The sequence below is a fragment of the Haliotis rubra genome, unplaced genomic scaffold (assembly GCF_003918875.1).
Source record: "Haliotis rubra isolate DU_JTF1 unplaced genomic scaffold, ASM391887v1 Scf12, whole genome shotgun sequence".
NCBI lineage: Eukaryota > Metazoa > Mollusca > Gastropoda > Lepetellida > Haliotidae > Haliotis > Haliotis rubra.
The window spans coordinates 3,020,470-3,045,327 of NW_025765114.1; the positions used below are offsets into that span (position 1 = coordinate 3,020,470).

The 24,858-nt window shown below is 41.0% G+C and overlaps 1 long non-coding RNA gene across 1 annotated transcript; it reads left to right on the top strand.

The window, feature by feature from the left end:
• Positions 1–3,979: 3,979 nt before the first annotated feature.
• Positions 3,980–23,791, top strand: LOC124263057. Its single transcript, XR_006894764.1, has 3 exons — positions 3,980–4,054; positions 21,824–21,831; positions 23,782–23,791. It is a non-coding gene; the product is annotated as an uncharacterized LOC124263057 (long non-coding RNA).
• Positions 23,792–24,858: the final 1,067 nt, after the last annotated feature.

Below are 24,858 nucleotides of genomic sequence, written 5' to 3' on the forward strand. Positions count from 1 at the left end.
TATGCAAGATTCAGAACGGTAGGACGGCTTTATACAAGTAAATAGTGATAAAGTCTCAACTTTGGTGTGAGTTTCCAATGGCGTAGCATAATTGTTTTAACCGTCGGTTTGCATCTCAGAGACTGTAATCATTGGTTTATTAGTACCACATCCTTTTCTTGGATTTCTCATGTGGTCAGCTCATATACACGCATCTTCGTGGACCTCCCTTGAGCACAAAACTGACAGTAGAACTGAAACCACTTAGCGGGGTAAAATTCGACTCAGTCAACGACTCTCATTCCACGACAGCAGGAATCAACGTATGTTTATTTAAGTGCGTGATATGGGTAATTACTGTGTTTCCTCCCACACAATACCATGCAACATTGATATGTTGGTTAACGTTAACAAAGCACACAAGCGCTCCCCTCTGGCGCCAGGATGAAAGTTAATTAGTTCGTGTAAACCAGAACGAAAAAACATGGCGACCTATTTGTTTCGGTACTTCATGATTACAATTAACGATCGGTCACAAGTATTGTTTTCGTACATTACCATGACCATTGGGTAGCCTAACATGTGGTTAGAGAGTGAAACGCCGAGTGAGTGAGTATGGTTTTACGCCGCTTTTAGAACTATTCCAGCAATATCACGGCGGGGGATGGGCCAGAAATGGGCTTGACACATTGTACCCATTTGGAAATCGGCGTGACGAGCAAACGCTTTAACCACTAGGCTACCCTACCGCCCCGTAAACGCCGAAGGCCTGGTTTCACTTCTCCACTGTTGATGCTGTGTGTCCACAGCGGTCATAGTGTTGTAAAATGGCCAAATTATACAGCCTTAAACAATACTCACATTCTTACATTGTCTTTGATTAACCAATATCAGATTGACTTTATTGCATTATCCTGTGTGAAGTGACCCTACATCAGATCAGACGTACGTGTATAACCTAAAACTATATCTGCAAACAAGCGCCACTGCCACTTACATTCAAGGTCTTCACTTCAGCTCTCAACCGATGCCTTATTGAAGATGATCACTCTATATATGATCCAGAGTGTTAACCGGAAGCTGCTGATATCCTCGGATATCCTGGCGTCCAGTGTAAGCTCAGCGCTTGCTCTGCGATAAGGCTCTTTTGGGTGGCGCCATTGTGTCATTGTTGGCATACAGATCGTAATGCCAATCCATAGTTTTAAACTCCTGTCAGTTCTCGTAGGGACACTGCAGCCACACCATGGAGTTATTTGAAAACAAACACCAGGAGCTTTGACACTATTCTCTGTCCATTGGCAGCAAATGTAGTTCTTACAGAACCATTGCTACATGATCGCTCATTCAACATTGTGTAATGAGCCTGACCGTGGTATTTCACACACTCTGTAGCTTGTCATTTCAGAATGCCATGCTAGAAACTGTTGCAATATTCAAACCTTGGAGTTTGTAACTAGGTAATATGGACTGAGCATTTAGCAGATTCTTTGTTCACATATCTACCCATTTGTCTGATATTCCTTTTCTGACGGTATGCACTTTTATGCAGAATTTTCCTTCGCAGAAACGGATAACTGTAAATTCATTTAATGTTTTGATTGTATATTCGTGACAACATATCCAACTCTACCTGAGCAAAGACATTCCTTCCCAAACTCAGTAGGAACCCAGGAAATGGTTTCAAAAACGCAACCTGATATCGGAGATGGTACGGTGTTCTCCATGATTTTCATGCAATTCATGCTGCACGTGCTGTTCACAAGGACCAGCCCTATAAAATGCACCCCTAAACCTTGTTGAATCATTCACATTACAACGTCAGCAGGATGCCGCGACTCACGACAGCTGAGAGGAACCAGGCGCTAGGAAGACTTGAAGCTGGTAACACTGCACAAGCCGTTGACAATCACGTCCAGGTCAACGTTCGGACCATCTACAGGCTGCAGCAACGTTTCCGGGCCACCAACACCACAAATGATCGCCCCCGTACTGGCAGACCAAGGGTGACCACAAGACAACCAGACCACCATGTTGTTCGACAGCATGCACAGAATCCCTTCATGCAGGCGTCCGAAACAGCACGCCAGACAATGGGAACACACGGGAGACCAATCAGTACTGATACAGTACACCGACGTCTTAACAGCGGGAACCTCCATTGCCGTAGACCCTACCGTGGACCTATCCTCACCCCTCGTCATCGGCGTGAACGTCTACAGTTTGCCCTACAACACCAAACCGACGATACAGGCAATGGAGAACTGTTCTGTTCACAGATGAGAGTCGGTACTGCGTATCAACTGCAGATGGCAGAACAAGAATATGGCGACGACGTGGCCAGCGTTACTCAGACCAATGTGTTATGGAAAGAGACTCATGGGGAGGTGCAAGCATCATGGTATGAGGTGGAATAGGCCTGAACCAGAGAATGGATCCTGTGGTGTTTCAGAACCTTGGTCCAGGGAGAGGAGGCGGCATCACAGCGGTGCGCTACATCGACCAAGCTCTCAGACCCCACGTCATACCACATTCCGCACGTCACCGGAAGAACATTTTCCAGCATGATAACGCCTGCAAACGTTCACGTAATGTCTTGGAATTGTGCTGAGTTATTCATCGACGTGTCAAGATATTGTACACAAAAACAGTTTTTGATCCGCTTATTATGTCCATTTCTGTAATGATTTGATTACAGTGCCGATCTAATTTTGAATTCGTAGTGACGTTTTTTTTGCTGCTGAGTATATTTAGTTTCGAGCTTCTCAAAATTTCGTTTTTTCACCATTCAATTTGAGCGAGTTTGTCGTCATCCACGAAAGGCCACTGCTATTCTCACAATCAAACAACCAAATGGTGGTGACAATAGTTTGCATGCTGGTTAGAGCTGTGTGTCAGCAGCACACTGATATCAAACCATGCAGTTCTTACAAAATCCCCAAACTAGGTAATCCAAGTAGTTACTTCGAACTCTACATTCTCCCCGACAATGCCTTTAGTTTGTGTGGGGTGATGGGGTAGCCGAGTGGCTACAGCGTTTGCTAGACAGACCGCAGAGACAAGTAGAAGGTCCTCGTGAAGCTAACGGTTAATGAATATGTTTTACAATAGTTGCAAGACATTTATTTCATCAATTGTGAAATACGAGTTTCATCATGGGATAGAAAGTAGACGCATTTATATAAACTGAAGCAAGAGGTACATCGGTTACCTCTTAGCCTCAGCTCGTCACGCCGAACACCTGACTTCGATTCCCCACATGGGTACAGTGTGTGAAGCCCATTTTCTGGTGTCCCCGCCGTGATATTGCTGGAATATTACTAAAAGCGGCGTAAAACTAAACTCACTCACTCAATGTTATATGTATGTATGTCCGATGTATTCTCTCACAAAGAAGATGTGTCGTCATGTAACTGCGCTCATTTATATCACAACACGTGCAGATCATGGTTACAGTTGGTCCTCAGCGACCTATTCTTGCAAGAGGCGATTAACGGGATAGGGTGGTTTGACTTACGTTTTGAAGCATGTTATCGTTTCCCAAATGCGTAGATCAGTGTTCATGATGTTGATCATTGGAATTTCTGGTGAAGACAGTTAGGATACGACATGTGTTAACCAAGACAATGAGGGTGACCACCCAATCCCGTCATTCGCCTCCTATGACAATTATGGGTTACTGAAGATCAACTCTAACCCGGATTGCCACTGGTGTTAACCATAGTGACACGGATGCATCGTGACACACCACCGTTAATGATTTCGATTGTCGACAACAGTACAGTGCAGATGGTCAGATATAATCATGGCTATATTTACAAATGGTCCTGTCTTCAACTGAATTCATCTTTTTTTTCTTTTTTTCATAATAAGAATTTATTGAACATTGCCACAACGTAAAATGAAAAACACATTGCCTAAATGTCAGATGTGACTACATGTCAGATGTGACTATATGTCAGATCGGTTTGCTTTATTTAATAACGCAACAGACAAGTAGTGCACTTCAGCTGACATTTTCCCTTGGAAAGCTTTTCTCTAGTTTCTTGCCTTGGGAATAATCACTGCTCAGTCTGTTCACTTTTGAAAACTGTCAAGACAAGCATATGTCACCTGTGCCAGATGGCACTCTTAGAGCAAAAGGTAGTTAATCACTAATGTAAAATGTTAAGGAATTAGGGTTCTTCCATAAAAGGTTACAGGTGAAATGTCTAATCGTTCCTTGAATATCATAAATTCTATAAACTACCATTAGTTCTGAGTCCAAACTGTTTTAAAGTGATGAATGTCTGTCTTATGGTGTTTTTAAACCGACCAAAGCATAACAAACAAGACGGCTACATAGGCTGTACATTGAAAATGAATGTTATTCATGACAAGCATATTAACAACTTAAAATATTCCTTTCGTGCAACTTTTGTCCAGCGCGAATAAACGTTCAAACAAAAGAGGATTGTGTTGTGCACCTTGGAAGCCGATAGTAAGAGTATGCACGTGGACAGAAGCATGCTTATACGTAGCTTTAGTGTTATACTGACACGGCGCTGTTCCTTTAAAACAACATGTACTTTGCCGCAGTCTGTTTTGCACCTCGGAATCACGTAGATACCTACAGGCAAGGGAAGAGGGATAATTATATTTCCAGTACTACTCATGTGGCAGAACCACACCCATGTTGTGTAGGGAACTGTATGTACTCTACCGAGGGTATGAGGACACGTGTCGGACTTGAGCTTAATAATATTTACAGAAGCTTTCAGAAACCCGTAGGGTTTCATACATATTGTGTATTTTGGAGATTCCCATGATCACCAGGATATGATAACACACAATAGGAAATACTCGGTCTGATCACCCATTAAATTGATCGTAGCTTAGAACAAAGTCATGAACATCGACCGTTAGAAGCAATGTAGGGGAATACCCGTGACTGTCAAATATCGATGCCATGTTAGGTAACTACCACCTAACACCTTCCAAACATCGCTGCCATATAAAACGATACCCGCCTAACGACTGTCAAACATCGCTGCCATATTACTATAATAGGTATATACCTCTAAACACCGTCCACACCCGCTGCGATGACAGGGGAAAACCCGCCTCACACATTCCCAACATAGCTGCCATGTTAAGTAATAACTGCCTGGCATATGCATGTTAGGGAAATAAATCTCATCATCTTCCCAACACCGCTACAATGTAGGGGAACACACGCCTAACATCTTCCCAACACCGCTACAATGTAGGGGAACACCCGTCTAACATCTTCCCAACACCGCTACAATGTAGGGGAACACCCGTCTAACATCTTCCCAACACCGCTACAATGTAGGGGAACACACGCCCAACATCTTCCCAACACCGCTTCAATGTAGGGGAACACCCGCCAAACGTCTTCCCAACACCGCTACAATGTAGGGGAATACTCGCCTAACATCTTCCAAACCCCGCTAAAATGTAGGGGAACACCCGCCAAACATCTTCCCAACACCGCTACAATGTAGGGGAATACCCGCCTAACATCATCCCAACCCCGCTTCAATGTAGGGGAATACTCGCCTAACGTCTTCCCAACACCGCTACAATGTAGGGGAATACTCGCCTAACGTCTTCCCAACACCGCTACAATGTATGGGAATACGTCGCACTCACGAAAATAAAGAAGTTGTTATCCATAAAACTTGTTATATATTGTACGTCTCAACTTCTAAAATGCCACTCAAACAAAATACCCGCCTAACATCTTCCCAACTCCGCTACAATGTAGGGGAATACCCGCCTAACGTCTTCCCAACACTGCTACAACGTAGGGGAATACCCGCCTAACATCTTCCCAACTCCGCTACAATGTAGGGGAATACCCGCCTAACACCATCCCAACACCGCTGCAATGTAGGGGAACACCCGCCTAACATCTTCCCAACACCAAATATAGCTCGCCTAACATCTTCCCAACACTGCTACAATGTAGGGGAACACCCGCCTAACATCTTCCCAACACCAAATATAGCTCGCCTAACATCTTCCCAACACCGCTACAATGTAGGGGAACACCCGCCTGACGACTGTCAAATATCGCTGCCATGGCAGGTAAATTAATCGTATGATCTTACCAAAATCGCAGCTATGTTAGGCAATGCCTCGCTACACGTTCTAAACATCAACTCACATCAATGTAAGAAAGCACCATTTCCACAACACGAGAAACCCGCCTACATCCCGCGAATTGTCTCTTATATGTCACACAGTCCATCATTTCAGTGTCTGGGGAAATCCGCCCCCCCGAACATAATGCCTCATGCAAAAAATTCAACCAATTCGAATCCCGGATGGGACTCAACCTAACAAAAGTTCCAGAATCGGTACTGTGCTGAGAAAGTGTTATCCCAAATAAACCACACGTTACATTGTACCATTTTCTAAATGGAATTGTGTATTCAATTCAACCAAAGTCCGTGGAAAATAGCCAACCTTCAACCTAGAGGGTCCTGTATAATTTTGTTTTGTAGCGTTGACCGGACAACAAACTCATACCGTCAAGTTGTTTGCTTTATCCTCACGTTTTCTAACATTTGCCACTAGGTTGCAGTGCATCATTTACATGACGTCTCGCCAATCGATGTATGTTTCCCTAACGTTTAGGGATGTCATTTGTTGTTGATCAGTTTCACGGTTACGGTTGAAGTTAAGCATACTTACTCTGATATCAACACACTTTGCTTCTTGTGAGACCCGTGAAGATCCGGGTTAGAATTAATCTTCAGGAGGTGAGGTGAGGTGAAATTGAGTTTACGTCGTACTTGAGAATATTTCGCTCATATAACGACGTGCATGCGTGTGTATGTGTATGTGCGGCTGCTTGTACTAACCCAGACTTAAGCTGGTTTTATAGTGCTACCCCACTCAGACACATTGTACTGTCTCCGAGCCGATCAGTCCTTGTTGTACCCAGTAATGTCGAACGCCAGGCAGGGACCAACAAGTACCATATTTTAACGTCTTTTGGTATGACGCGGTCGGGGTTCGAACTCACGACCTTCCACTCTCCGGGCGGACGCTCTATCCACTACACCACGGAGGCGGTGGATCTTCAGGAACCCATGCTTGTCGTAAGAGGCGACTAACGAGATCGAGTGGCCAGGCTCGCTGACTTGGTTGACACATGTCATCGCATCCCGGTTGCGTAGATCGATGCTCATGTTCATCCTGTTGATCACTGGATTGTCTAGTCCAGACTCGATTATTTGCAGACCGCCGCCATGTAGCTGGAGTGCTGCAACTAAACTCGTTCACTCTCTTATTGTTTCTCGTTAGGTATTTAACACTGTTACTGTCCGATAATGAACGACTCAGAAACAGAGAATGTTTGTGTAACAGTTGGAACACAGTAAGTGAATATGAGTTGTCAGTGACGTCAACAGCTTCAATGGTAAACAGGGCTACACATCCTTAAAAGTGATCAACAGCTATTTTGTCATAGGTAATATATATCGTCCTGAACCTCAGAACTAGAACTAGAATAGGATGGCCAGAAAGTGTGCATAGGTGACTAAAAAAGGAAGGCTGCCTTCACTAAGCTCAACTAACACCCGAGCAGGCTGATATACAGGGATCACAGCAGTGTGTTGTGAATTCAATGGTCTAGACTTTCCTTATCACCACAACAAAGAAAAGGAAAGGTCAATCTGGGCATGATCCCACGTATATGTTACAGGCTTATCACAATGTCTTCAGGGATTGACTATCCCCTTCTCAAATACCGCTTGCTACCAGACATTTAAGATTCAACAATTTTGACCCACACAAGTGAGGTATTGATCGTTGTTAGATTCAGCTTGAAAGTGATGGTATACATGAAGTATTCGCAGTCGATGGCGACTACAATAATACGATAAATGGCATCGTTATTCGTTTCGATTTTATCAACTGCCAATACATAAAGTTAGTCTTAGCTATTGTTAATGCACCTCTGGTGGTAAGACTGTGGAACACCTGTACCGATGGTGCTGACGCATGATGCTAACGGCGATCGTCGGTGGTCAATATTGTCAATCAAGAACAAAAAACGTGTTTGATCACTGACACAGTTGTGACACGGAGAGCGGACACCCATAATTAACTGGATACTTCGAGGACAACTTAATCCCTAACAAACAGCCATTCAGAGTCTATTTCAATAGCTCAAAGCTTTAATAAATGATAAAGAGCGACCAATATGGAATGCTCAAACTGTATTCGGCGTGTCATGCGGTAGAGTTTCTGTAAGAATGATGGAAGCAACGAGGCTGTTGCTCTGTGACGTCTGGTGTCGTTGGCGTTCTGTCTTTCTCGAAATATATCATTCTCACGCATCGATATAGGTATCTTTTTAGCTTGTAATAAAGATATTTTGTGGTGTTTTTGTATTATATCGTGGTTGGAGAAGTGGTCGTTCACAGCACCCCCCACCGTCCCCCTAATCATCGCGAATGTTAAAACCTAAGCAACTAGGCATACCAAGTAGTGCCGGGAATACGGATCAAGGTCTCAGAACGACCTTGAGTTGATACAACTCTCACAGATGTTTGCTTGGTGGCCATGACCTATGTGCGGTAACGTCACAATAAGAACGTACGTGCGTGAAGCCAATTTGTATTGTTCTTAAGTGTAACTTGTTCTGTATTTGGATATATCGGATTATTCCACCTCATTGTATTGCTTCTTCGTCTGGGTACGGAAGAAAATAACAAACACAGTTGCTTTGAAGGCTATAAACAGGCGTCTTAATCAACGTTTGATCTCATAAATGTATTGTCAGCTTCATGTGGTTATCAAAGAACCGTTCTTGCCATGATAATCAGATGACGTCCAAGTCGATGAAAGAAATACTGGATGCCTTGAAATAAACTTGTATGTTTTAGTCCAATGTTTTCTTATACTAATGCTAGCTGCGTCATCACGGAAGTGTCTATGTATTCTGAAGATCACTTGATAGGATTCACTAAATACGTTTAACATCTTCAGAGGAAGAAGTGTTTCACCCACAACAATGTGACTAGCTTTTTTAAAATAATTAAGGTGGCATGCATGTCACCCCAGTCAATGTCTTTAATCTCGGTGACCACGTTATTTTGTAACGTTGACGAGGGGCTCTGTAAGCTCACGTCTGTATAAATAAACGTTTTCTGTTCTGTTCTGTTCTGCTCAGCGTGGCGATTGTCGAACACAGATACGCCTGACTTATGTCAAACGGCTACCATTTGTTTGTTGTTTGTGTTCAACCTCCCACGCCGTAGTGGTAGGATGATACGCCGTGAACCACGTCACCGAGAATGACCATCTATTATGAAGAATTCCCCTGGGAAAAAGACTTCCAAACACATGACCAAGCTGGTGCGTCACGTGTGAACTATAGTATGACCAGAAATTATTGAGAATTTTAGGAATATGTTTAATTGGATTTCTAGTATAAACAACCTTGACCAGCTATCAAGTGCTTGGTTTCATTCAAGAGAGACAACTCCGTTAATCGTTTTTCAGTAGTTTGTGAAGAGTTATCCCCCTTTGTTTACTTGCTAGCAGACGACATTTTCAGTGATCCTCAGTATGGATGATTTAGAGAAGAGGAAGTTGATTTTACAGTATTATAACAAGGACATCAGATCAGCTAAAGTGATTTCAAGTAGAACAGGCATCCCTTTGTCCACTGTTTATCGTGTTTTGAAAAATATTGCAATTGAATATGGCATTGAGCACCAGGGAGGCGCAGGTAGGCCCAGGATATTGGACTGTCGGTGACAGGAGGCGGCTTGGTATTCTTGTTTCTAAAAACAAACGAAGGAGTTTAGAAAACTTAAGGCTGGATATGATTGATAGAGGAACTGTGGCTGTCTGTAAGGAGACAATTAGAACTGAGCTGAACTGAGTCCGAAATTTAACGTGTGGGGTGGCATATCTGTGTTAGGGGCAACGCCCCTTTGTGTATTTGAAGGGAATATGAACAGTGAGCGGTACACAGATATTCTCGAGGAACGTTTATTTCCATCTGCTCTCGTGTTCTATGGAAGTTTTTTGATTTTCCAGCAGGACAACGACCCAAAACATCGTTCAAAGCATTCACAGGCCTGGTTTCGGACCCAAAATATGACATTATTAGATTGGCTGGCCAAGCTATAGCCCTGACCTCAATCCAATAGAAAATGTTTGGGGACTTATGAAGGAAAGTGTCAATAAGAAAAATCTGACAGATATTGCTGAAATGAAAGAAGAGGTGGTCCGATATTGGGACAGCATGGACCACGACTTTCTAACTTCTTTGATCAGTAGTATGCCCCGCCGCATTGAAGCCTGCATTGCTGCCCATGGTGACTTGACGAAATACTAACTGTTCACCTGTCTTTGAATCTGGAGTTATGTTCTGCTAATATTCACATTTAATACGTGAGTAATAATTGATTTATTTTTTTTAAATACAATCTTAAATTGTCAATAATTTCTGGTTGTACTGTATGTATTAACTTCCAGAGAAGGCGATGCGACTTCCTTCAAAACAAATCTATTGCAATTTCCTCAACACACGTAAAATGTGTTGGCTGTACATAATGTACAATTCCTTTGAACGTTTTTCTCTTAAATTTTCGGTCAAATTATCACCCACTTGCACATCAGCCTCATCTGCAGCCATCGCTACCCTCATCGCCACGCGCACCCTACATTTCCCCACCCTACTGGAGGCCTGACACTAATCCTCACCCACACCCAAACATTCCCTGTCTCCTTTACAATGACAAATAATACTAATAGATCATATTGGAACAAACTAATCACGTTGTTCATTTTGACATAATGTTGACGCTTCGAGGATAGATGAGAATCATTAAATAGGGTATTCATGTGTAGGTCGTATTGTCTCTTTGAGAGACCCTTTATTACTAGAATTGTCGAAGCAGAAATTACTAGTTTTATGTCTTGCGTGGGAGAAAATAAAGACGAATTTCGAATTTCCGTGGGCAAGAAGGACATTGAAAAATCACTTTATAGACTTAAATGTGTTGGCCCACATTGAGGCTGAGAATACACATTTACTTTATGTAAGATTTATAGCTGTACCATTTATATATAACATGAGACCTATCTTAATATTACTGATAACATGGCTTTTCGTTAAAGCATGAAGAGATTATCTGCACATACTGATAAGATATCGTAAGTAAGGAAGGCAAACGAGATAAGACACATGCAAGGAGAGACGGGTGACAGTCACATGTTAATAAGCGTACTAGATACAGTAAGCTTTTTAACCTTTCCTTGCTCGAATCCTTATTGGGATGATATACAGGACATTTACTGGACACATACTTCACTGTCAGATTCAGTAAAGTTGTTTGACCCTTGCTTGCTCGATCCCTAATGGGATGATATACAGGACATTTACTGGACGCACACTTCACTGTCAGATACAGAAAAGGTGTTTAACCCTTGCTTGTTCGATCCCTAATGGGATGATATACAGGACATTTACTGGACGCATACTTCACTGTCAGATACAGTAAAGTTGTTTGACCCTTGCTTGCTCGATCCCTAATGGGATGATATACAGGACATTTACTGGACGCATACTTCACTGTCAGATACAGTAAAGTTGTTTAACCCTTGCTTGCTCGATCCCTAATGGGATGATATACAGGACATTTACTGGACGCATACTTCACTGTCAGATACAGTAAAACCCTTTGCTTGTTGTATTTTACCCATACTTCACTGCTTTAACCCTTGCTTGATCCCTAATGGGATGATATACAGGACATTTACTGATGTCAGATACAGTAAAGACATTTTGCTCGATCCCTAATGGGATGATATACAGGACATTTACTGGACGCATACTTCACTGTCAGATTCAGTAAAGTTGTTTAACCCTTGCTTGCTCGATCCCTAATGGGATGATATACAGGACATTTACTGGACGCATACTTCACTGTCAGATACAGTAAAGTTGTTTGACCCTTGCTTGCTCGATCCCTAATGGGATGATATACAGGACATTTACTGGACGCATACTTCACTGTCAGATCACTGTCAGATAATGGGATGATATACAGGACATTTACTTGACGCATACTTCACTGTCAGATACAGTAAAGTTGTTTAACCCTTGCTTGCTCGATCCCTAATGGGATGATATACAGGACATTTACTGGACGCATACTTCACTGTCAGATACAGTAAAGTTTTTAACCCTTGCTTGCGATCCCTAATACTTCACTGTCAGATACAGTAAAGTTGTTTAACCCTTGCTTTGCTCGATCCCTAATGGGATGATATACAGGACATTTACTGGACGCATACTTCACTGTCAGATACAGTAAAGATTGTTTGTTTACCCTTGCTTGCTCGATCCCTAATGGGATGATATACAGGACATTTACTGGACGCATACTTCACTGTCAGATACAGTAAAGTTGTTTAACCCTTGCTTGTTCGATCCCTAATGGGATGATATACAGGACATTTACTGGACGCATACTTCACTGTCAGATACAGTAAAGTTGTTTAACCCTTGCTTGCTCGATCCCTAATGGGATGATATACAGGACATTTACTGGACGCATACTTCACTGTCAGATACAGTAAAGTTGTTTAACCCCCTTGCTTTACTGCGCATCGATCCCCTAATGGGGATGATATACAGGACATTTACTGGACGCATACTTCACTGTCAGATACAGTAAAGTTGTTTAACCCTTGCTTGTTCGATCCCTAATGGGATGATATACAGGACATTTACTGGACGCATACTTCACTGTCAGATACAGTAAAGTTGTTTAACCCTTGCTTGCTCGATCCCTAATGGGATGATATACAGGACATTTACTGGACGCATACTTCACTGTCAGATACAGTATAGTTGTTTGACCCTTGCTTGCTCGATCCCTAATGGGATGATATACAGGACATTTACTGGACGCATACTTCACTGTCAGATACAGTAAAATTGTTTAACCCTTGCTTGCTCGATCCCTAATGGGATGATATACAGGACATTTACTGGACGCATACTTCACTGTCAGATACAGAATAGTTGTTTAACCCTTGCTTGCTCGAATCCTAATGGGATGATATACAGGACATTTACCTGGACGCATACTTCACTGTCAGTATTCAACAGTTAATATCAATATTAGTTACCAATGTTGTTAATGAATAGATGCCTATTTCGATTGCCATCACTTCCACTGAAAAACCTAATTATCTCGTGAAGTGTACAACGCGATGTAGTGTGCCTAAAGCGACATGTAAAATAAACATGCACATCTATTTTCACAGTTTGTCAACGATTAATCCGTGCGGGAATGTTTCTTTACCATTCTATATATAGGACACATTAATCAATGAACATAATGGTTATGTATGGTGTTTTCCAACCCAGCTATGTAAAGGTCATTAGCCGTGCGGTCATTGGTCTGAATCATGCACTCAGTTTGCCGGCATTCAAAGTTCACTGTAACCTCCACCGTCTGATGTCTGGAGGTTGTTTCGTTCAGGTCTGTGTCACTACCAGGACCTGTCACAGCCAATTATACAGGTCCAGACAGGTCGCACCTCGCCGGCTGGTTCTGTTGTCTGGTGTCGTAATGACATAGCTGTAATGACGTAACCTGAACAATTATGGGCTGTCCAAACAGGAAATCTAATCTGGTAAAGAGGAATGGCTTTTGCATTTTGTCTGGGGTAACGAAGACTTTATCTTTCAATTTGGTGAAGGTTAGCACGTAATGTTCAGGTAAGGAGTAGCGATGTGACATACCAACGGAAGTGGAAAGAGAGGACACTGAAATTATACATATCTACCCCGAAATGGCGTCTGTATGTCTACAAAGATGTGTCATTCACGAAGGCACTTTCTGTTTGATGCTGTAGGTTTCCATTTTCGGTTTGGTCAATAAAATTATATCCTAAATCAGTTAACAAGCTGCTGTCTAACGACTCAATAAAACATACCCATCAAACAAAAACTGGACTAGTAAAATTATCCTAATTGTAAAATACGGGCTTAACGCCATACTTATTAACAATCAACTTAAGGACAAACTGCAGTCGTCAATTGACACTTTGAAAGCTAACGATAGAATAATATAACCACCCAGAACAAAATGCATAGAATTATGGTAAAAAGCATCAAATTTACGTTTCTCGTGCATAACAAGGAATATACTAATCTAAGATTGATACTTCTTTTCTTCTTTTTAGGATGATCTGATATATATGTGTACATTGATATATTTTCTATACTATAAAGAGTTGTATTTTACGCGGAATTTTGATGCAACTGGCAGGGTTTGAAGGTGTATCCATTGTTTCTGTGTTGACATGATCGGTTCCTTCTGTCCCCTTTCTTCACGTGTCACAATTCGCCAGTGATAGCCGCATTATCAAGTTAAGGCACTTAATGAAGCTGACCTGAAATACTTGGGTGACTAGAATTATGCTAGAGGAAATAGAACCCTGCCGACACACATTCTGCTGTATGGGCGAGTCCTAGGTAATGGGCAGGTGGTATGGAGATACTGCTGGCCAAATCAAAGGTGCTCCATTCAGTGACAGCGGCATAGTTTGTCTGGCTTACTGAATGCACGTTAATAATACCTTCCAGGAAATATTCTGGTGTCTGTATCGACCAAGACAAGGCAAACCAAAGACCTAAATAATAACCATCATTCAGGTATCGAGAAGCCAAAAGAAATTACTACAAGGTAGGTACAATGACAATACACAACAGAACGCCATTACAAAATTCAACGGCATTATGTGTTATAATAGTAATGGCTATAGAAATAAAGTCAGTGTTAATAACATTCACCTAACAGCTACTGTAATTATGTTTATGAAATAGGCCCAGGCTGGATATCCAGGGTGTAAGCATGATCTCCACACAATCACTATTTTATTTATATCACATGATAGAGGCATGCCCGCTGATGTATACATACATATGTATGATCCATACCACGATGGATTAGTCTGTAGCTGTTCGTGGAGATTCCAAATTACACTTGACTATAACAGATCAAAGCATTGTATCTTATACAATACTTCTTTGATTGGCATTCTAGAAGAATGGGGGGCAATTTTATTGACATATAACTTCTTGCTTGACAACGACATTAGGATCTATGTCGAAACGTTGCCTATACAGAATAAAAAAGTTGTATATCCATAAAATTGTCCTCATCCTTTATGCAATACTGATTATATTAGCTCGTGACATATTCCTGACAACTGATTATTGTTAACGATTCTGCTGTCCTACCGAGTCTTAACGCAATATAACACCATTAGAAATTTGTTGAACAATATATCACATTGCCAGATGATGTATAGGCCGCATTTAGCAATATAACAACAATATCAAGGTGTACACATGAAAATAGCCTCATACAATGTACCCATGTAGGGAATCGAATCTGGTTCTATGGTGTGACGATCAAGTACTTTAACTAACGTCACCGTTCCCACTGTACATGTAGCAACTTAAGGCATTAATGTTTACTATACTGCTAGTGGACAACGCCCCTTCGCATTTGACCGTCATTAACGCAATATCTTCAAGCATGAAACACATATTGTCATATGTGTATCCTATTATTGGGGGTGGATTATGAGCTCTTTCGTTAAACTAAGACACTCTGGATACGCTGAGCCCAATAGTTATACAAACAATGAAAATAGAGCATTGATGTTAGAGAAGCAGAGATCATTAGCCAAGTGTGTTTCCCTGGTATAAATATCATGTATACAGATATATGGACCTGTCTGAGCAATTTGTCTGTTTGATTGATCAGTTTTTTTGTGCATTATGCAATTCTAAAATACCTATAATTGTAAAAAAGGAAATCTAGAACCGTCATTTATGGGTTATGGGAACTGTCTTGTTTGTAAGGAGATTTGATATATGTCATCTTTGACGCGTACAATCTGATTAGTTGACATTAGATAAAGATAGATCCATCTTCCAGGCATATATTGATGGCTATAAGAAAGTCTGTACATCTCAGTTTCTCTACTAACAATTACAAGGAACATGAGTGTGTCTGAAAGGAACACTGAGTACTCCAATAATACTGCTGGTGCGATATGACTTTAAGAATGACAGGATCAGGTGCCCTTGACACCACCTGTAGGTCTACATGGAATAAACAAGAATCTGCCCGCCTCTGGTCATTATGTAGCAATAACGTCGGGAAACGTCCTGTTCTCGCGACCTAGTCTCAGCCGACTGAAGCCAGACACTGCTTGGAGATAATCCTTGACCAACGGGTGGTCCCAGTGGACAGAAATGTTTAATGACCTCAGAATGATGTGGCCACATGGCTATAAGCCTACAACTCGTCAGATCACCTGAATAACGTTATCGGTTGGATTGCAATGGCTGTGATTGCTTCAGTTTGACCAGAGCGCAGGTGTTTTCTCCTCATATCTCATTACTTCTAATATTGTGTGCGCGACAATCCATTTTGGACGTGTTTTCAACGTGAAGCCCACATTTGTATATACACATCCATACAGGACAGTATTCACACTTAGACTTTTACCACAGTTTATTCTACATAACATACCAGTCGATAAAGTGAATCACAGATAGTGGTACTGGTACACCCCGTTTTAATTATGAGTGACAACAATAGACCACATGACGAGCCAACAAAGCCATGCTCCATGTGGTGGCATATCACCAGTGAGTGAGTGATTGAGTATGGTTTTACGCCGCTTTTAGCAATGTTCCAGCAATATCAAGGTGGGGACACCAGGAATGGACATTGTACCCATGTGAGGAATCGAACCCTGGTCTTTGGCGTGAACGAGCGAACGCTTTGACCACAAGGCTACCCCAGGCATATCACGATGAACAAGGCAAGTCTGATTTGACCTACATCCAAACGTTAAGTAGGTTGTGTGTGTTTGACTCAAAGTATTGCACCCTGACTGGAATGTTTCGTCAGATTGAACCAGTTGGTGCTGTTGGCAGTTTATTTGCGAAAGTGCACGTCTTATGAACGGTGGCCAAAAAGACCATCCCAAACGTTCAGTATGGCTAAAATCCGATTAACATTGTGGCCGTGGCAACACATTGAAATGATCGTTCCGACCGTGCCACCACATGATAAGGTGATTGGAATTTCTGTTAAAGTCACAATTTCATCGCTATCAAGCTACCACTGACAAAGTGAAATACAGTGCGGCACTTCCTGAAAATCCTGCTGGTAACATGACGCTTGCACCTCCAGAACTGTCAGCTGCCTCATATAAGGAACATTTTAACGTTCAGTTAGGACAGGACTTTAAAAAAATACCCAGAAAGTTCGTAATATCCATCGGTTCGACGTAAACGTAGTTTGATATGTATCTATCAACAGAACCCTAACTGTACCGTTACAGAATTCTAACTGTACTACAACAGAACCCTAACTGTACTACAACAGAACCCTAACTGTACTGCAACAGAACCCTAACTGTACTGCAACAGAACCCTAACTGTACTGCAACAGAACCCTAACTGTACTACAACAGAACCCTAACTGTACCGTAACAGAACTTTAACTGTACCGTAACAGAACCGTATCTGGACGGCTCCAAACCGCATCTGTGCAAAATCATAAGATGTTTGAGGTCATACAGAAAAACTACCAACGACAGCTAGAACCTATGGCTTCCCGTCAACAGTAACCGGACACGTTTGACATTTTGCCGGAAGGAAAACTGAAAACTGCCGGACTAAACCAAATCAAATCTGCGCTTAACAATTGAAATAGAGTAACATCTTGTCTCTGAAATAAACATATTTTACAAAAAAGAACGGTTTATAAACAATATTTATAAAATATAGTTGCAAGCACCGATGTAGCCTCCTTGGCTTTAGTTCTATCTAGCCTATTGTGTCTGTCACATAACTGATGAAAGTAGTAATAGTTTTAGTTAATATGAATCATTCCATTGCTAGTCGAATGTTCTTCGACTGGAAGTACTGGAAGGTCTTTAAGTTTCGATAAATTCATCACAAAACCTTTTTTCTTAGATATAAAAAATATCGCTTGGGTATCATGAATCTCAAAACAGAAGAACCCTTTGTTCAAACATCTATCTTAATTACCTCTAACAATCATAAAGAAGACATGTACCAAACGGTGATACTTTTCACATGAACCGTAGAACAGAAACCGATCAGCTAACGTTTGAGATACATACGGCTAACTTTCATTGTGTTCTCTAGAGAACCGATGAAGATAGCAACTAAAGTGTGGAAAATATAATTTCACTTGTCCCTCTGTTGTCTTTGGAGATACATCACTGCAATCAGTAGTTATAATCGACACTAATAGCCCACTTGTACAGGTACATTTTGGACGAAAGTAGACTATTGGTGTGAGAGTTACGGAAGTTTGAATTGTATTTGAGGGCTAGAAATCATCGTCCAAAACGGAGCCAGAACACGTTTTTAACAGGTTAGCGGATCTTCCAAATACAGCCGGGGTCGCGGGGGTCAGGTACCTTCTTAAGAAGTTCTGGAGAAGAAATAGTTCCCTCTGTAAAAGGCGGTATATCCGTTGTTCTTCGGTCTACGGTCAAAACCATTTGTGTTCTGTAATGTCTAGAGCTGATGGTTCGAGCTCAGCACATTTTGGGAGCAAAATACTGAGAAAACTGCTGAAAAACATGGCCAAAAACTGAAAACAAAAATAACTGCCAAATCGTACTTGACCCGTCAGGCAAAATTGTTGGGAATTCATTTGTGCATCTGTACAAGAGATTTGGAAGTGTTGGAACAATTAGTTCTTAAGATATTTTCTGTCAAACTTTGAAATTTTGGAATTAATTGTGAATTATCTCCCCTTTGCTATTGGGCCTAGAGCCTAGAGATTTTTAAGGGGAATATCTTCACCTCGATGTGCATCTGTGTGATTTTTTGTAAGCGATTCGGAGCTTTGGTTTAGGAGGTTCGACGTAAACGTAGTTTGATATGTATCACAGCGCCCAGTAAATAATCGAACCTCGGATCGTTGCATTTATATGATTGTCACACCCAGTTCACCACTATTAATCAAATTAACCATGATACGTATTGGTAGGTTTGTATTTCACTGGTAGTGTTTTGCCATGGCAACAGCATGGTATTCTTAACGCCACAATGGTTGCAGCTAGACACCCACAATAGAGCTACCGTCAAGACGATGAATGACCTTGTGTGGGACGTTAATGGGAAACACTACTACACAACGATCACCGGATTAGGCAATGCAAGCAACTTATAGATATCTAAAGTAACCCAGTATTATCATGCAGGAAGCACAAGAAATACGATGTATCTATGTGTATAGAGTTATTAGATACAACAATTAAATCGAAAAAGCTAAACCAAGCTGAAATAGAAGCGTATTTCGCTGGTAATGCGTTTAATAAAATAAGACGTCTTCTTCAAAGGTTTCAGTGTAATCTGTTTATTATATAGCGAGAGAAAGCTGTATGAAATGACTGCATCATTGGCAGTTCTTGTGGTTTGATGAAATAGTTTTTTGATGTATTACATCACAGCTCTTAGCCGAATTATTTTACATTGTTGTTAAGGTGTTCCATAACACCGCTGAGTGCACGAAGTTCCCAAGATGACTGATGAATTACTTTAACAACGTCAAGCTGAAGCTTTGTGGCCAAGCGTATGTTGTATTGTTTTTTGTAAACTGTAATACGTTAAAAGGGATATCGAGTGATACATAACGCAGCCCACCTTATTAAGTATCAAATATAATTTTTGCAATGCATAGAATCCCACCTGAGTGTCTTTTGATATCAAATATATATCCACTAGTTGATAAAGTTACAGATATCCGAGGCTTGCATAGGATTTTTTTATGCTTATATCAACGAGTATTGATATATTTGATATCAGAAGACACGAGGTTGAGATTCTATTTATCAAAAAAAAATCACTCTTCATTAGTTTTCAATGAAATATGTAGTACATCTCTGAGCACGGTACTGCCATTAGACTTGCAGTGCAGCGATGTCATAGCAGAGTGACGTCATCAGGTTTTTGACGTCATAGCATTGTGAATCATGTAAAGTATGATGTCAGGGCATTTTTCCCGTGACACATTCAGTTCTCCTTCCAACAGGTGCTAAATAGTTGTCGCCTTATCCTACGGAGCAGGTCATTGTCTTCGCCTGCTGAGGTTACATGAGGTCGCCCAGACCTAGGAACGTCTATGCCGATGTTTCTGTTTATACCAAAAACAGAGGTAACCGCACCGAAAACCAACGGCGTTGTCAGACGTTCCTGTATTACACAATGTATTCCTTCCAATTATTCACCACCTCATGTAATCTCCAAGGAACCATGCTGAACAAAGATTAAGTCAGCTACATTTACAGGATGTTTTTAGGCTGCACTTGGAATTAGCGGTGACTGAAGGTGCAGTCGCCAGTTGAGCCGCCTGAACACATTATCATCTTTGTTATGCATAAATATTTGTGCTTATGCCAATTTAATATTAAAAATTCTTTGTCGTGAAACTGATTAACGTTTTCAGGAACTGTTTCTGTTTCTGGAAAATATAAAACTACAACCAGTGAGTAGGTGTTTCTGTCCCTTCCCTCTTTATATATATAACTTTGTATGCAATGGACGTGATAACACAACGTTATCATAGCTGACTGAATTCTATGACATTCAGCTATGTTTCAGCTAGTATATAGAAAGATTATTACACGAGCAAGTGTGTCATACGATGTACATGGAACGAGTGTGAAATACATAATTTTGCACGAGCGTAATAATTTCTTTGTCATCCATTTTCTTCATGTATTTCTGTGCAGGAAAACACGGTAAGCAACTGTGACGTCCCTCTTTATTGACGTCACGTTCAATTGTTTAATGACGTCACAGACGGCGAAATGCAGAAACAATGGTTGCTAGGCAAAAGTGATATGTGCACATGTCCACATATGATATATATGACACTGGGTATATTTCACCATACGGGTAATAAAATGTTATTTGACACAAAGAAGCATTCAGATGATAAGTGTATAGGCGTGTAGGCGTACTATCGGATTGAAAGTTCTTCAAATAGCCTTGGCACTGGGCCCCTGCAGTTAAAAGCGATCACAAACAAGACACACTCCACAGACGGGCCTCGGCAGTCGCGTGACGTCGCATGACGTCGACCGGGTATTATTATACACACAATGCATATCAAAATACCACAATTTCTCACAAAAGAAAGGTTAAATGCGAGAGGCAAGAGTTTGCAGGGGGTGGTTAGGTTTATCAGAATTTTATCGGAAATATAGCTTTTCCCAAATAAAGTATAACGGTAATTATATACCATATTTCAATGCCATGGCTACGATAGCGTTGCCATAGTTACATGTATCCACTACTGGTGACAGAATGGACACCAGGTATAACTGGTCACTCTAATTGCAGATTGGTTCGCATTTAACACAACAGCACTTCTAAATATAGTTGTAAGATTTATTTCCGTGTTTTGTACTGCTCGCTGATTATAAGTGTTGCTACAGTAATGGATGGGCCTGGTATGTTAGACATTGTCACAAGCTTCCGTTAATGTGGAGGCTGTTCATATCTCACGCCCAGTCGGATTGTACATGGTGTAACAATGCAAGTCACTGACGTAGAAGCCGGAGTGTAGGCATGTAAGGAGGCTATAGCATCAGATGCTTACCGGTACAGATTAACAGAACGCCCATATTATCTTTGTCAACAATCTGACATCTATGTAATGACCACGTTGGTTACATATCACAACATCACTCAATTGCTGACTGATACTCTGCTTATCACGAGGTTATGAAGTGTGCACGTAAGGTGGCACTATACATGTAAGATTGCATAGTGACAAGTGAGTGAGTGAGTTTAGTTTTACGCCACACAGCAATATTCCAGCTATATGGTGGCGATCTGTCAATAATAGAGAATGAACTAGACAATCCAGTGATCAACAACATGAACATCGATCTACTCAATTGGGATACGATGATATGTGTGTACCAAGTCAACGAGCCTGACCACCCAATCCCTTTAGTCGCCTCTTACGACAAGCGTGGAATGTTGAATACCAATTCTAACCCGAATCTTTACGGGTGTATAGTGACGAGGTTATGAAGTGTACATGAAAGATGATATAGTGACGAGATCATGAAGTGTACATGTAAGATGGTATAGTGACGAGATCATGAAGTGTACATGTAAGATGGTATAGTGACGAGATCATGAAGTGTACATGAAAGATGATATAGTGACGAGATCATGAAGTGTACATATAAGATGGTATAGTGACGAGATCATGAAGTGTACATTTAAGATGGTATAGTGACGAGATCATGAAGTGTACATGTAAGATGGTATAGTGACGAGATCGTGAAGTGTACATGTAAGATGGTATAGTGACGAGATCATGAAGTGTACATATAAGATGGTATAGTGACGAGATCATGAAGTGTACATGAAAGATGATATAGTGACGAGATCATGAAGTGTACATGTAAGATGGTATAGTGACGAGATCATGAAGTGTACATGAAAGATGATATAGTGACGAGATCATGAAGTGTACATGTAAGATGGTATAGTGACGAGATCGTGAAGTGTACATGTAAGATGGTATAGTGACGAGATCGTGAAGTGTACATGTAAGATGATATAGTGACGAGATCATGAAGTGTACATATAAGATGGTACAGTGACGAGTTCATGATCAACAGCATGAACATCGTTCTACGCAATTCCGATACGATGACATGCGTCAACCAGGTCAGCAAGCCTGATCACCCGATCCCGTTAGTCGCCTCCTTCGATAAGCATGGGTTACTGAAGATCAATTCTAACCCGGATCTTCACGGGAATCGAGGTTATGAATACAAACTACAAGATATCTATAATAATTTAAAAATAGAAGATACATAAAATTATGCACATGCCAGTGCAATGATCATATGAACTGCACGGATATCAGATAATTGCGGAATTGGAGATACAGGCTGAAGATGTCATCGTTTGTGAGTTCATGCCCATGTACATTGCAAAGGTAATCTAACACAGCGTCGCGGAGATATGATATCTATATGTATCAGTTCGTCGTAACTACAAAGGCAGGACAATATTTCAACTGAACCTACACCAACAACGCTAGTTTCATTCTAATTCTAGTCTAGTTACATGCGCCTCCGTAATGAGTTGCAGTGTGTGGTTGTTTACATGAAAATGCAGTCGTATTACAAATTGTTCAAATCATTAGAATTTTCTCAAAACTTCATTCCTGGAAATGAAATGATGAATGTGATTGTAATATTTTTATCCAGAATCAAATTGAATATTGATATTTTTATCATCGAGGACTGTAATCCGATTTTAGAACTTGGACAGAGGCTGTTTGTATTCACGAACTTTAAATGCTGGAAAGGAATTATTAGGAGAAGCAGGCGTGTGTATTGCAGATTAATCCCTTGTTGCATTCAGGGGAATTTAATGTGAATTACTAGTATTATTTTTTAAACATGTAATCTTTACAATACAATCTTTAATCTGCTTTAAAATAGATTTCTTGGATCGTAAAGGTCATGACTGTTATCCGCTAATGCGTTTACGTCAGGTTGTATACGTTAATGAAATTTGATTTTAACACATTTAATCAGCACAGCTATATTATGTAAAGTACATGTCCATTTGCAAATTATTTCCTGTGACATGAACATCCATATGACGTGTTGATACCAGAGTTAAACCTGAACATTTCAATGACCCAGCAACAATATCTGGAGATAGTGACTTGAATAACAACAATGATTCTTAATAGTTAATTATATGCGCATATTCCATGAACATTAATGAGGATCAGATTGGTTATCCTCGGTGTTTATCAACTGAATTGAATTTCGAAGGACACAGGCTTATCTGAGGCCCGGCATGTGGGCGTTCACCAGTGAGTTCGTAAGCCAATGGACACCGACAAGTGCATTGTCAGTTCTCATGTTCATGTCCATTACCTTGACCCTACCCTCTCTAAAGAGTAGTCCATTCCAGCGAGCTTAACATGGGAGGAGTGCCCGAAATGATACAGATGTAAGACGGTTACTGCTTTGGTGAAGCACTGGAGCACGGGTATGGTACAAACTATCCACGAATGATAATCGGAGCGAAACATAATTCGAACCTTGGTTTCCAGCGTATTACAGCGAAGCACAGCAGTTCAGTTACCATGGCATTGTTTGACTGAACACTCTAGAAATATATTAAAATCAGCCCATGCGGCTATGTTTTAGGTGTAAGAGTGTAATGTCATCTTCTTGAAAGCATTTTTGATGAACTTCGGTAGCCACAAACAGTTGAGTTTAGATCATAATCTGCCACGTCCAACACGTTCCTGTAATTGAACAATTGTGCTTGAAAAGGAACATGAGAGTGTGCGTGGTTTCTCTAAGTGGAGATATATGTCTGGGTATTTTAGACATTCTTTGGTTCCTAAAACAATTCTAATTCCTTTGTTTGCAAATTTCAACGCGCAGAATCCTTTTCCCATTGCAGTCGGCTAAACGTTTCAAAGAACTCTCTAGTCGATAATGTGAGGTGTTATTGTTTAAAGACCTATCCACTAGTAAAACGGCAATGACTCGGAATATTGTCTTGTTCTTTGTGAAGTTCCCTCAGTTGCTGATGGAGGGGCGGTCTGTAAATAATAGAGTCTGGACCAGACACTCCAGTGATCAACAGCATGAGCATGGATCTACGCAATTTGGATACGATGACGTGTCAGCGAGCCTGACCACCCGATCCCGTTAGTCGCTTTTTACAAGCATGGGCTACTAAAGACCAATTCTAACCCG